Source organism: Cetorhinus maximus, chromosome 26 (genome assembly GCF_964194155.1).
Source record: "Cetorhinus maximus chromosome 26, sCetMax3.hap1.1, whole genome shotgun sequence".
Classification (NCBI taxonomy): Eukaryota; Metazoa; Chordata; class Chondrichthyes; order Lamniformes; family Cetorhinidae; genus Cetorhinus; species Cetorhinus maximus.
This window is the reverse complement of record NC_135904.1, coordinates 7,385,783-7,397,736: the sequence shown is the minus strand read 5'-3', so window position 1 is coordinate 7,397,736 and position 11,954 is coordinate 7,385,783. Positions and strand designations below refer to the sequence as shown.

The window sequence follows — 11,954 nt, the reverse complement described above, 5'->3', positions numbered from 1 at the left end:
TTTGTCTGCTTGGTTTGGTGCTGCATGGTGCATTAAAGAGAAGGGCATTGGGGAACTTATTCTTGTACTTTCAGCAACTTACCGCATATTCACTCCGAACAAATAAATAAACAAAGATAACTTCCCAATGTCTCAGCTGGTAAATGCACCAAGGAACTGAGGCAAGTTAGCAGAAGAGGCTCCTACCTGTGGAATTGTACCAACAAGAGTGGAACTGTATCCCAGCAGGGGTCCTCACCTGTGGAGCTGTATCCCAGCAGGGGTCCTCACCTGTGGAGCTGTATCCCAGCAGAGAGTCCCATCTGTAGAGCTGTATCCCAGCAGGGGTCCTCACCTGTGGAGCTGTATCCCAGCAGAGAGTCCCACTTGCGAAACTGTATCCCAGCAGGGGTCCTCACCTGTGGAGCTGTATCCCAGCAGGGGTCCTCACCTGTGGAGCTGTATCCCAGCAGGGGTCATCACCTGTGGAGCTGTATCCCAGCAGGGGTCATCACCTGTGGAGCTGTATCCCAGCAGGGGTCCTCACCTGTGGAGCTGTATCCCAGCAGGGGTCCTCACCTGTGGAGCTGTATCCCAGCAGGGGTCCTCACCTGTGGAGCTGTATCCCAGCAGAGAGTCCCATCTGTAGAGCTGTATCCCAGCAGGGGTCCTCACCTGTGGAGCTGTATCCCAGCAGAGAGTCCCACTTGCGAAACTGTATCCCAGCAGGGGTCCTCACCTGTGGAGCTGTATCCCAGCAGGGGTCCTCACCTGTGGAGCTGTATCCCAGCAGGGGTCATCACCTGTGGAGCTGTATCCCAGCAGGGGTCATCACCTGTGGAGCTGTATCCCAGCAGGGGTCCTCACCTGTGGAGCTGTATCCCAGCAGGGGTCATCACCTGTGGAGCTGTATCCCAGCAGGGGTCCTCACCTGTGAAGCTGTATCCCAGCAGAGAGTCCCATCTGTGGAGCTGTATCCCAGCAGAGAGTCCCACTTGTGAAACTGTTTCCCAGCAGGGGCTTCCCTCCCTTAAGGCAGGAGGAACAATAACTGACACTCCTGGTTCCCTGGAGCCTTAGCTGCTGTTAGTTATTGACACATGTTGAGTCCAGGAACACCGCACAGGCTATTACAATTGCAGCATCTGACTACTTGCAGGGAAAGATTTTAATTATTTACCTCTTACTTTTGTGCATTTATTTATGCGGAATGACAAAGCTGAAATTACAATCATTAATCGTATATACACCTTACTGGGCCTTCATAGCTGAATCCCACTCCCAGAGCTTTGGTAATTTGAAGCAATGATTAGGTTAAAACACTTCCTCTTGCTGCTCCTTCCATGCCTGCACCCCTCGTCAGTCTTCTTCACTTCTGTTCACTGCCGTTGTCCTTTCTCCACCTCTTCCCCTCCCTTTTTCTAGCCTGCAAGACCAGTTAGCAGCAATGCTGGAGGCAGATCAGGAAGTAAGTACAGTATAACTGCGTGACACACAAACACAAGCTCACACCTACTTCAAAGTATCACAGGTGCATCTCAGATCCGGCACAGCATTGGCGATTGGCAGACAGGAGAGTGGGAGAGCAGGTAGGTCAGGGTTTTGAGTGTGTGTGTGTAATGAAACCAACTTTTGTTGCACTTTGTGTCAGTGCTGCTAGAGGAGACACAGAACTTTCCTTCTAGTCATTTTTGGTCTTTTGTTCTCTTCATGTTAATTATTGATTCCTCTCACCGTTTGCCAACAAAACCCCTCTTTTCAGGTCAGTTGTTTAAATGCTGTATCTGGCTGAGACAGCGGTTTGACTGGGAGTGTGCCTGAGGTTAGAAGTATTATCCCAGATCCACATGTTTCTCAGGCGCAATTGATGTTGTGACAGCGACAGGCTCGGCGGCATTAATGGTGATTGTGCAGCTAAAGTAAAAGCTTTTTGACAAGTCACTCCACCACTTTTCCGTCCCCAATGAGACTCCGTGAAAAATCAGAGCCCCACAACGCTTGAATATCTGGGCTGTCTCCGTGGTAACTAAGAGTACCCCGGCTCGGGTGGGTTTTTTTTTTCTGGTGCCTGTGACTGTACAAATTGGCTTCAGTTGAAAATATGCTGTCCAGGAATTTGGGCCCCCAATCCTTCTCTTGACTGTCGCCTCTTTTTCCCCAACTTTGGAAGCCTCCTCAGAACCTGTCTCACTGGCACCCTTAACCCTCTGCCCAGTGCTCATTACCCTCCCCAGTGTTAAAGGAAAGGGCTGACATTACCATTTATCATTTCCTCAGCAGGTTCCAAAACACTTCCCAACTGATGGTTGGCTTTTGATCACCCAGGAAGGGGGGCTTTGTAAACACAACAGTAACTTTGCTGCATAATAAAGTCCCACAATCAACAAATGAACAACCAGATAATATGTGTTTTGTTTGATTGGTTATGAGTGGAATATGGATCTGGAGACTGGGATATCTCTATGCACTCCTTCAGGAACTGCTAGGGAATCTTTAAAATCCATCTAAGCAGATAGAAGGGGCCTTGTTATATTTGAATAAAAACTAAAATTAGTGTCGGAATAACTAGCTGCCTATATTTCCAGACACTCTAGAACATCCCATCAAATAAAATCAAGAACGATACAAGATATACCTTGGTGTGTAATTGCTACAAAATGCTAACTCCTATTAGACAGTCATATTGTGTTTACTTAACAACATACAGCTACCGTCCACATAAAGCACCTCCAACAGTGGGGAATTTTTTTCAGGACTGCATTAAAGTGGGGGTCTCAACTATGCGCTCAAATCTGTAGTGGGACTTCAACTCACAACCCCTTGACTCTGACATTAGAATGCTATTAACTGAGCCAAGCACAATGGACCAGTTCATTCACTACGTACAACGTAAGCAGTTAGAATCATAAATGTCAAGCAGAGACAAGAAAATGAGGCCATGGTATCGATCAGCCATTATCTAAATGTAGACCATAACAAGTTCGAGGGGCTGAATGGCCTACTCATATGTTACTATGACTTGGAAACTCTTTCAAGTTACCAACAGTCACAGATTGCAACTTCTTTTGAGTACAATCACAGTTCTTGGTTTCCAGGAGTGGGACATGAACCCACAACCCTCTGATTCAAAGGCAAGGGTGCTATGAACTGAGCCACAGCTGACACCTCCATACTATGACTTGGAACTCTTTCGAGTTATCAACAGTCACAGATTACAACTCTTTCGAGTACAATCACAGTTCTTGGTTTCCGGGAGCGGGACATGAACCCACAACCCTCTGATTCAAAGGCGAGGGTGCTATGAACTGAGCCACAGCTGACACCTCTACTATGACTTGGAACCCAAGCTGATTTGCCCCCTTTCTAAATGATGCTGAAATGGTCCAATTGCCAACTCAGCTGAGGTTAGTTAACTCACCTCAACTCAGAGATGGTCATGATGCGGATGAGTCTTCAGCAATACACACAAATGTCTCTTTATTATGCTAGACAATTAGAGACCCTATCATATTACTTGAGCTGTAGTTAGCATTGAATGATTGCTGCAGGAAAGTGCAGTCCTGAGTCAGGCTGTGATGCACGCCAGAGTCAAATAGCTAGCTAAAGTAGTCTATCTACATGGATGAACAGAGAGTGTACTGGAGGGTGCCAACACTGACACCTAGATCGCATCAACCATATAGAAATAGATTGAAAATTTCTCCCAATTAAAGAGCAAATGCTGTTTTTATCCTGGAAGTTGCTTTGTGCCTTGGTTGGCGGTGTTGGGAAGGGGGTGATGTGCGGGTAGGGGGACAGTGATGAACAAGTGCAATTAGCATTGCATTATTACCCTCTGTCCAGTTGTAAAGATAGAGGCATGTCCTAAGTCCCCTGGTTTTCCGAGTTGTTTGACCTTCCTCGGAGCATTCAGATCTCTCTTGAGCCGATACTTAAATACTTGAATGGGTGGAAGAATGTCTGGTGGTTTGTGTGCAGGATCCATTGTCAACTTCTGTGCAATTAATTCCTTGGTGAATTCCTTGACAGTTTTCCTATTCACACTAAAATCCTATATCACCCGACTGTTCAATTACACACTGATAAGATATGTTAACAAAACGTTTTTATAATGTTTAAAAGGTTTCCTCCTCCTGATCACTATCCACCAGCCCCAGTGGAAAATGTATGTCTGGAGATTGAGTTCGGCCATCCAGACTCACTCATAGAGAACATCTACTTAAAGGAGAACTGCCAATGCTCAAGGAACCATAGTCCAGATAAAGCTAATGTCTTCAGGAAAGGGAGAGAGAAGAAAAGTTTTAGAATTAGAAATATGTCAACGTCCAACCCGGACGGGACACTCAACAGTTACAGCTAAAATTGCGAAGAGAGAAACAGCCAGAAGTCTAAATGTAAAACTCCCTCATGTTGTTATATATCGAGTATAAACAACTTAAGTGGCTCACTGAATCACGTTTTGATTCAATGTCAGTCTTGTATCAATAACCTAAATTCTTGTTTCCCTTGGCAACTGGTGTTATATGTTTACTTAACAAAACAGTGGTGGAACTGAATCTACCAGTGGGCATACATTCACACCAGTGCAAAAATATACATTCCTGTTCTGCAATTATTTAAAATTTTTCTCTTGGAATGATAAAGAGAAGGCATCTATATGATTAAAGAAAGGTACTTGCCATGCAAAATGATCAACCCTCTCCATTCCCTACTCCAAAAGCTGTTTTTGCTTCACTTTACTGAGATTGGGTTTTTATTCTTGCCTTTCTAGCTCTCTCTCCCCCTCTTTAAGACCACTTTAAATATACCCCTTTCTCTAAGTGCTTAGTCACCCGTCCTAATATCTCTTTATGTGGCTCGGTATCGGAATTGCTTCTGTAAAATCCCCTGGAACGTTTAAGGTGCTTTAAAAATACAAGTTGTTGTTGTTGACATAAATTCTGACTACAACTGAGGTCATGAAATATAAACATAAGTCTTTCTTTGCATGGGTGAGTACCATATTGGGCAGTACAGTTACCAGGTGAGCAGTGGAGGGGTAACTGGTAGACAGATAGAACTGGGACCACAATAGTGAACATTCTGCAAATTAGGGAATATGTTGCCTCAACAGCAGAAGCAGCAAAGGCTAAGTTCCCTTGATACTCCATGACATGTGTTGGTGAAATGCTTGTTTCTTTACATTAATCAGTGTCCGTAAAAGCCCTCTGAGTTGTGTGAAACTGAGTGGAAAAGGTCAAACCGTTCCAGGTTTGCTCTCCAGTCTTGAGCAGCTGCCAGGGCAGCAAAGAAAAACTTGCATCTAGAATGTGCCTTTCATCACCCCAGGATGTCCCAAACTGCATTACAACCAATGAAGTATTTTTGCACTGTTATAATGCAGGATATGCAACATCTTGTTTAGTGATGTTGGTTGTGGGATAAATATTGGCCAGGGCACTGAGAGAACACCCATGCTCTTCTGTGAAATGGTGACCGTGAAATCTTTTATGTCCAACTGAGAGGGCACATGGGGCCTCGCTTTAATGTCTCACCTGAGCAAAGGCACCTCTGACAGTGCAGCACTCCCTTGAACACAACTGGGAGTGTGAGCCTAGATTTTATTCTCAAGTCTCTGAAGTTGGTCTGGAACCCCTGACTTTGAGGCCAGAGAGCTACCCACTGAACCAAGGCTGACACTGAGATGTAATCGTAAAATATAATTAGGCCTTCTATTCAATGTTCAATTACTTGAGATTGGACACTAGTTTATGAGTATTGACCAACACCTCAGTTGCTAATAAATTTGTCAACAGATGTTTACTAATGTTCTATCAGTGCCTCATTTGAATATATTCCAGTATCAAATCTATATACGAAGTAAGGGATCAGTTCTTTGTTGTCAATGCAATGCGATTGCTATTTGAAGTTACATGTCACACATTTTGTCAGTTCAAATAATGCAGGGGACATGGAAACAGGAGCAGGAAATATTGTTGATCTGAAATAAAAACAAAAAATGTTGGAAAAACTCAGCAAGTCTGGCAGCACCTATGGAGAGAGAAGCAAAGTTAATGTTTCGAGTCTGTATGACTCTTCTTCTGTTGTTGATCTGCCCTGAAGGCTCAGTGGGCAAATGCATTGCATGGGGTGTGAATAAACCAAAGAGCTTAGAAGACCCTAGGATTGATGTCTGGTCTGGACTGAGTTAGCTGACTTCATACTGAGTTGATTTTAGTCATAAAGTCATTTTGGCACAGAAGGAGGCCATTCGGCCCATCAAGTCCATGCTGGTGCTTCAATTGACCTCAACGCTTGTGGGTGACAGAGTGGAGAAATCAGACAGGTCTCTAAACTTGAAATCATCCAAAACTCTGCTGCCTGTATTCAAACTCACAGGAAGCCATGTCCCCTCGTCACCCCTGTGCTCACTGACCCACATTGCCTCCTGGTCCACCAATGCCTTGATTTTAAAATGTTAATCCTTGGGGTCAAATCCTTCCACGACCTTGTCCTTTCCTTTATCTGTAACCTTCTACTGCCATAAAACACCCCAAGAACCTGTATGCTCATCCAACTCTGACCTCTTCTGCATCCCCACTTCCTTCACTCCACCACTGGTGGGCTGTGCCTTCAGCTGTCCGGCTTTAGAATTCCCTCCATAAACCTCTCCCCTCTCCACCTCCCTCTCCTCTGTTGAGACGCTTCATAAAATCTACCACTTTGACCCAGTGTTTCTTAGCCCTTTAATGTATTAGTTTTGTCTGATTATGTATATGTGAACCACCTTACAATATTATTCGCACGTTAAAAGTGCTACATAAATGCAAGGTGTTGTTGTAGACCACTCTAACCTTTCTGTCTCCCTGTCCTTCTTAAAACCCACCTCTTTTACCGAGTTTTTGGTCACCCTTTTCAATTCTGCCCCCGTCTTTGGCTCAAGGTTATTTTGGACTCGGGTCCCTCTGAACCACAGACCAATCGATGGTTACCTGTGATTGGAAGTTTATGGTTCAAACATTCACAGATAGTGATTTACACCATTTTCCTGCTCAAGCATAATTTTTTTCCGGGGGGGAACCAAAGGTTTTTTAATGTCTTGTAGCCATGGGAAAAAAACTGTCCCATCAACAAGATTCGGGGGAGCGGATAGAGCAAACAAGAGGAAATGGGGAAATTGAGAATATGGTCCAAGAGATTTAATAGATAAATTTACCATGTAATGTGGTGCATGGTCATAGAGACCAGGGAAGCCTCATTAAGGTGAGGGTTTGATTCGTGGCCATTGAGTTAGCAGTGAGAGCAGCACGATTGACATCAATGACCTTCAGTTAGGGGCAGAAACCTTTGCCAGGGTTTCACTATTAATTGAGACCATAAGACCATAAGACATAGGAGCAGAAATTAGGCCAATCGGCCCATCGAGTCTGCTCCGCCATTCAATCATGGCTGATAAGTTTCTCAACCCCATTCTCCCGCCTTCTCCCTGTAACCTTTTATCGCGGCTGATTGTTGGGTGGGCATGTGCCCGCCCCGAACAAGCGTAAAATGACACGCGATGACGACGGGCAAATGTCCTGACGTCATTGCGCACCCGCGCGTTTATTCTGGTCAGCGGGCGCGCACAGGAGTCAGCAGCACACCCGCCAATAATTAACAGGCCTATTAAGGCCATTAAAGTGCCAACTGAATTAAATTTTCCGCTGCCCATCCACCCTTACGGCTGGTGGGCAGGCGAAAAGGCCAAGCGGCCTTTGGATTTTTCGCGAAACCTCATCCACAGACGGGGTGAGATTTCGATCCTTTTATAAAAAAAAATTCAAATTTTTCAAACTAATTTCTAACAGGTCCCTTGCTCATGCGGCAGAGTCACATGAGGGGACATGTGGTTAACATTTTAAAAATCTTTCTTTTTTATTTTTTAAAAAACCTTTATCTTCGTGAGGCAGCTCTGTGCCTCAGGGAGCTTTTTCTGCAGGTGTGCGCCAACTTGCTTCCCGACCGTTCCTGCTCAGCCCCGCCAAGCCTGCCCGACGAGGAGAAATCCTGGCCAACATGTGCGTGGAGAGTAGGCGAGGGCAGGCTGTAAATTTTTATAATATTTGTTCATGGCAATACAGGCATTTCTGGCAAGGTCAACATTTATTGCCCATCCCTAATTTACCCTTGAGAAGTTGGCAGTGAGCCACCTTCTTGAATACATCTGAGTGGCTCGCTGGGCTAATTACCTGAGAGGGCAGTTAAGAGTCAGTCAAATTACTGTGATCCTGGAGTTACACATTGGCTGGACTGGGTAAGGACAGCGTATTTCCTTTCCTAAAGGGCCTAGTGAATCAGCTGGGGGTTTAGAACAATCCAGCCTCCATTACTGACACTAGTTTTTTAATTCCCAAATTATTTAATTGAATTTATGTTTCTCAGCTTATCCAAAAGCCGTCCAGTGTAACCGTATTCGAACACAAGTACCCTGCTAGAGGTATTTGGGTAGAGTAGGCAATGGATAAGGGGAGGTATCAGGGCCAGGGAAGGAGAACAAGACTGAAAAAGAACGAGATGTAAATTAGTTGAACTACAGTCAACAATTATTTGGATTCCTGTTGCATTAAGGAAATACCGCCACCAAGTACAAACCTAATTAAACACTGACACAAAACCAGCATCAAAACCCTCTCTCTAGATTCAAATAATTCCTGACAGTCCAATTACCTGAGTACACAGCACTGCAAATACCAAATAAAATCTAATCCAGTTTCTGTAATTGCAGAAATGAATGTCTCTGTGATTATGCATCAAGTTACCTCATGCCCTGGCTATATTCCCATCAATATGTCTTTACATATCCTCAATCCTCAACCTTGCCCTAACCCACAAAACACTTTTCCATGTATTACAGCAAAACTGCTGCATTTATGAAGCGCCTTTTATCTAGAAAATGTCCCTTTAGTAGCATTGCATTATGAATGAGGCTACAAAGTTGCCAGGATCAGAGACCAGATCTATTCCCTAGGAGAGTGGAGAGAAACACCCCACGTTACCTGCTGGCAGAGCTGGAAATAGTTTGAGGAAAATGAAAGAAATGTTTGCTCAGAACTGGAAAAATCCTTTGGCCCAAGGAGCACCTCCTTCTGATTGTCCAGATAGCGCAGCGAGGGTTCACCAGACTGATTCCTGGGATGGCAGGATTGTCATATGAGGGGAGATTGGGCCGGCTAGGCCTGTATTTACTGGAGTTTAGAAGAATGACAGAGGATCTCATTGAAACGTATAAAATTCTGACAGGGATGGACAGACTGGATGCAGGGAGGATGTTTCCTCTGGCTGGGGGAGTCTAGAACAAGGCGTCACAGACTCAGGATATGGGGTAGGCCATTTAGGACTGAGATGAGGAGAAATTTCTTCACTCAGAGGGTGGTGAGGCTTTGGAATTCTCATACCACAGAGAGCTGTGGAGGCCAAGTCACTAAATATATTTAAGAAGGAAACAGATAGATTTCTAGACTCTAAAGGCGTCAAGGGGTATGGGGAGAGTTTGAGAGTACGGCATTGAGATAGAGGTTCAGCTATGATCATATTGAAAGGCGGAGCAGACTCGAAGGGCCGAATGACCCACTCCTGCTCCTATTTTCTATGGCCAGAATTTTTAGCTTGTTGGGCGGGCTCAAGAGGGGACATGTTTTTTAACACCTTAAAATTCATTATTTTTATTTTTTATATCCTTATCTCCCTGAGGCAGCTCTGTGCCCCAGGGAGCTTTTCCTGTGCGCATGCTCGAAGTTTTCCCCGCTTGGCCTCCTATCCCTCACAACCACGCCCCCCCCCCCCCCCCCACCCCCGGCCCACACATACAGGCAGCGCCGAGTGTCGCCATGCATGTTGCACATTGGGCAGGCGTTAATTGGCTCGCCCAGTGTGAAATCATAGTCGGGTCCTGATCGTGGGCGGCATTGGTTTCCCAACCACTCACGCCTGCCCGACGAGGACAAAATCCTGGCCTAATGTTTCTATACAACAAGCATTGAAATGGGGGCTGAGAGAGGTGGGCAATCGTAAGAAACATTACAAAGAAGAGAAATCTCTCGAGGGTTTTTCTTGGCTCTTGAATGGTTCAAAGCTCCAAAATACTTGATGTAACATTGCCTCAAACCTGACTAGTTACATTCCATAGATTCTCACCACTGAAGCAACAATGTTCCATTCAGTATTTGATCATCTCTGCCTATATTTATCTTTCTAACCTTCATCCTACTCATAATTTGATATCTGTCCAACTCCTAGATAAACTATTTGGCATGTCATTAACTAGTTTCAGTGGGAGCCCTTTCCATTGATATACTGTGCTTTTGGAAAACCTCTAAGAATCTTTTACTAGAAGTTTTATTAATTCAGAATTGCAAGCATTTTGCAATTAATAGTTGAAGCTGGTTAAACTGATTGTACCTTTCTGAGCTATAGGTTTTTAGCACTGCAAAGATCTGCATTGTACCTGTTCAGTCCTCTTGTCAATAATCTTGTCAATAAAGACCTTTGCCTTTGTTGGCCTTAGTGACTACAAAATAATTAGAGGTGAGAGAAGGCAGACATTTAGTCTATCTGAGCCCATTTGTCCAGAATGACCCTCAAGTTCGCTCATTGCAATATCCAACTGTTTTTTTTAAATGACTCCAAAAACCTCGGTTGCCTTGGTGTAACCAGGAATCCATTCCATGTTGTTAATCACTCAATGTGTGCAGAAACATTTGCTGATATTAATCTTAAATATGCCTTCATTTTACTATTTTATATACTGGTGTAGCATCTGCCTAATTACTTGTGTGTGCCATCTACGAGATACACAACAACAACTTCCCAATGCTACTTCGATAGCACCCTCCAAACCCTCTCAATGCTGTTAGGGAGGGAGTTCCAGGATTTTGACCCAACAATGATGAAGGAACGGTGATATATTTCCAAGTCAGGATAATGTGTGACTTAGATGAGAACTTATGGGTGGTGATCCTCCCACGTGCCCATTGCCCTCGTTCTTCTGGGTGTTAAGAGATAGGGCATTTGGAAGGTCACTTGGGGATAATGCCTCCGTTCATGATTGAATTCTGTTGACAACCCTATTCTTCACTGATGCGCCAGCTGAGATTTTGTGCTCAAGTCTCTGGAGCGGGAATTGAACCCACAACCTCTGACCCAGATGTTGGAGGTGTCCAGGCTGACACTAAAGGCTTATTAACATAGAAGGTCCCAGATTTTCCAGTTGATCTAAACAGGACTGCAAAAGGAGATACTACAATTAGCTTCAGCATTCCTGGGACAATGAAGGGGAAAAGAAACCAGGATTCCTTAAATAATAGTTGACTTTAATAAACATTTCTTTGGTAGAATAACCATACAACAGAATGTTGTCTTTTTAACCGAAATTTCTAAGTATGTAGCTATAGTGCTGTAACTCTGTAACAGACAAACTCAGTTTAAAACAAAGTCTAGGTGGAGCCTTTATTTAAGAGGCTGTGTAAAGTTTGGATCTGGTTGGAAGCAGCTTGCTGTTAACCTGGAGGGTATGCATTTTAGTAGAGGCTAGAACACACTTAAGGAGAAGCTAAATAAACACACGAGAAAGAAGGAACGGAAGGATCTGTTGATGGGATTAGATGAAGAAGGATGAGAGGAGGCTTATGTGGAGTGTAAACACCAGGATAGACATGTTGGGCTGAATGGCCTGTTTCTGTGCCATACATATGATGTAAGACTACATAATTCTGGTATGAATCACTTAATGTACAAAAATGCCCTCAACCTTAAAGCAAGTACTACAAGGGAGACACCCTGTGCCTCTGCTATTGACTGACGTAGTTGAGAGTTTGAGAGACAGCACTGGAAACTTATCATAATCTGCAAGTTCAGACAGAAGATGAGGGAGGATCCAAGTCTGGCTGCTTGAATTAAACTTGCATAACATAGTAAACAATACGCCAAGACTACAGATTCTGGGAGGAAATCTAAAACAG

General features: G+C 44.3%; 1 protein-coding gene across 2 annotated transcripts in view; it reads left to right on the top strand.

Moving 5' to 3' along the window:
* Window positions 1-1,408: 1,408 nt before the first annotated feature.
* paqr5b (progestin and adipoQ receptor family member Vb) overlaps window positions 1,409-11,954 on the top strand; it is a 92,477-nt gene continuing 81,931 nt past the window's right edge. Inside the window, exon 1 of one of the 2 annotated variants that reach the window (XM_078530046.1) lies at window positions 1,409-1,447. The gene's annotated coding sequence lies outside the window, so the exon portion shown is untranslated. Of the gene's footprint in view, window positions 1,569-11,954 lie in introns of both variants that reach the window. The other variant, XM_078530045.1, reaches the window with a different exon arrangement.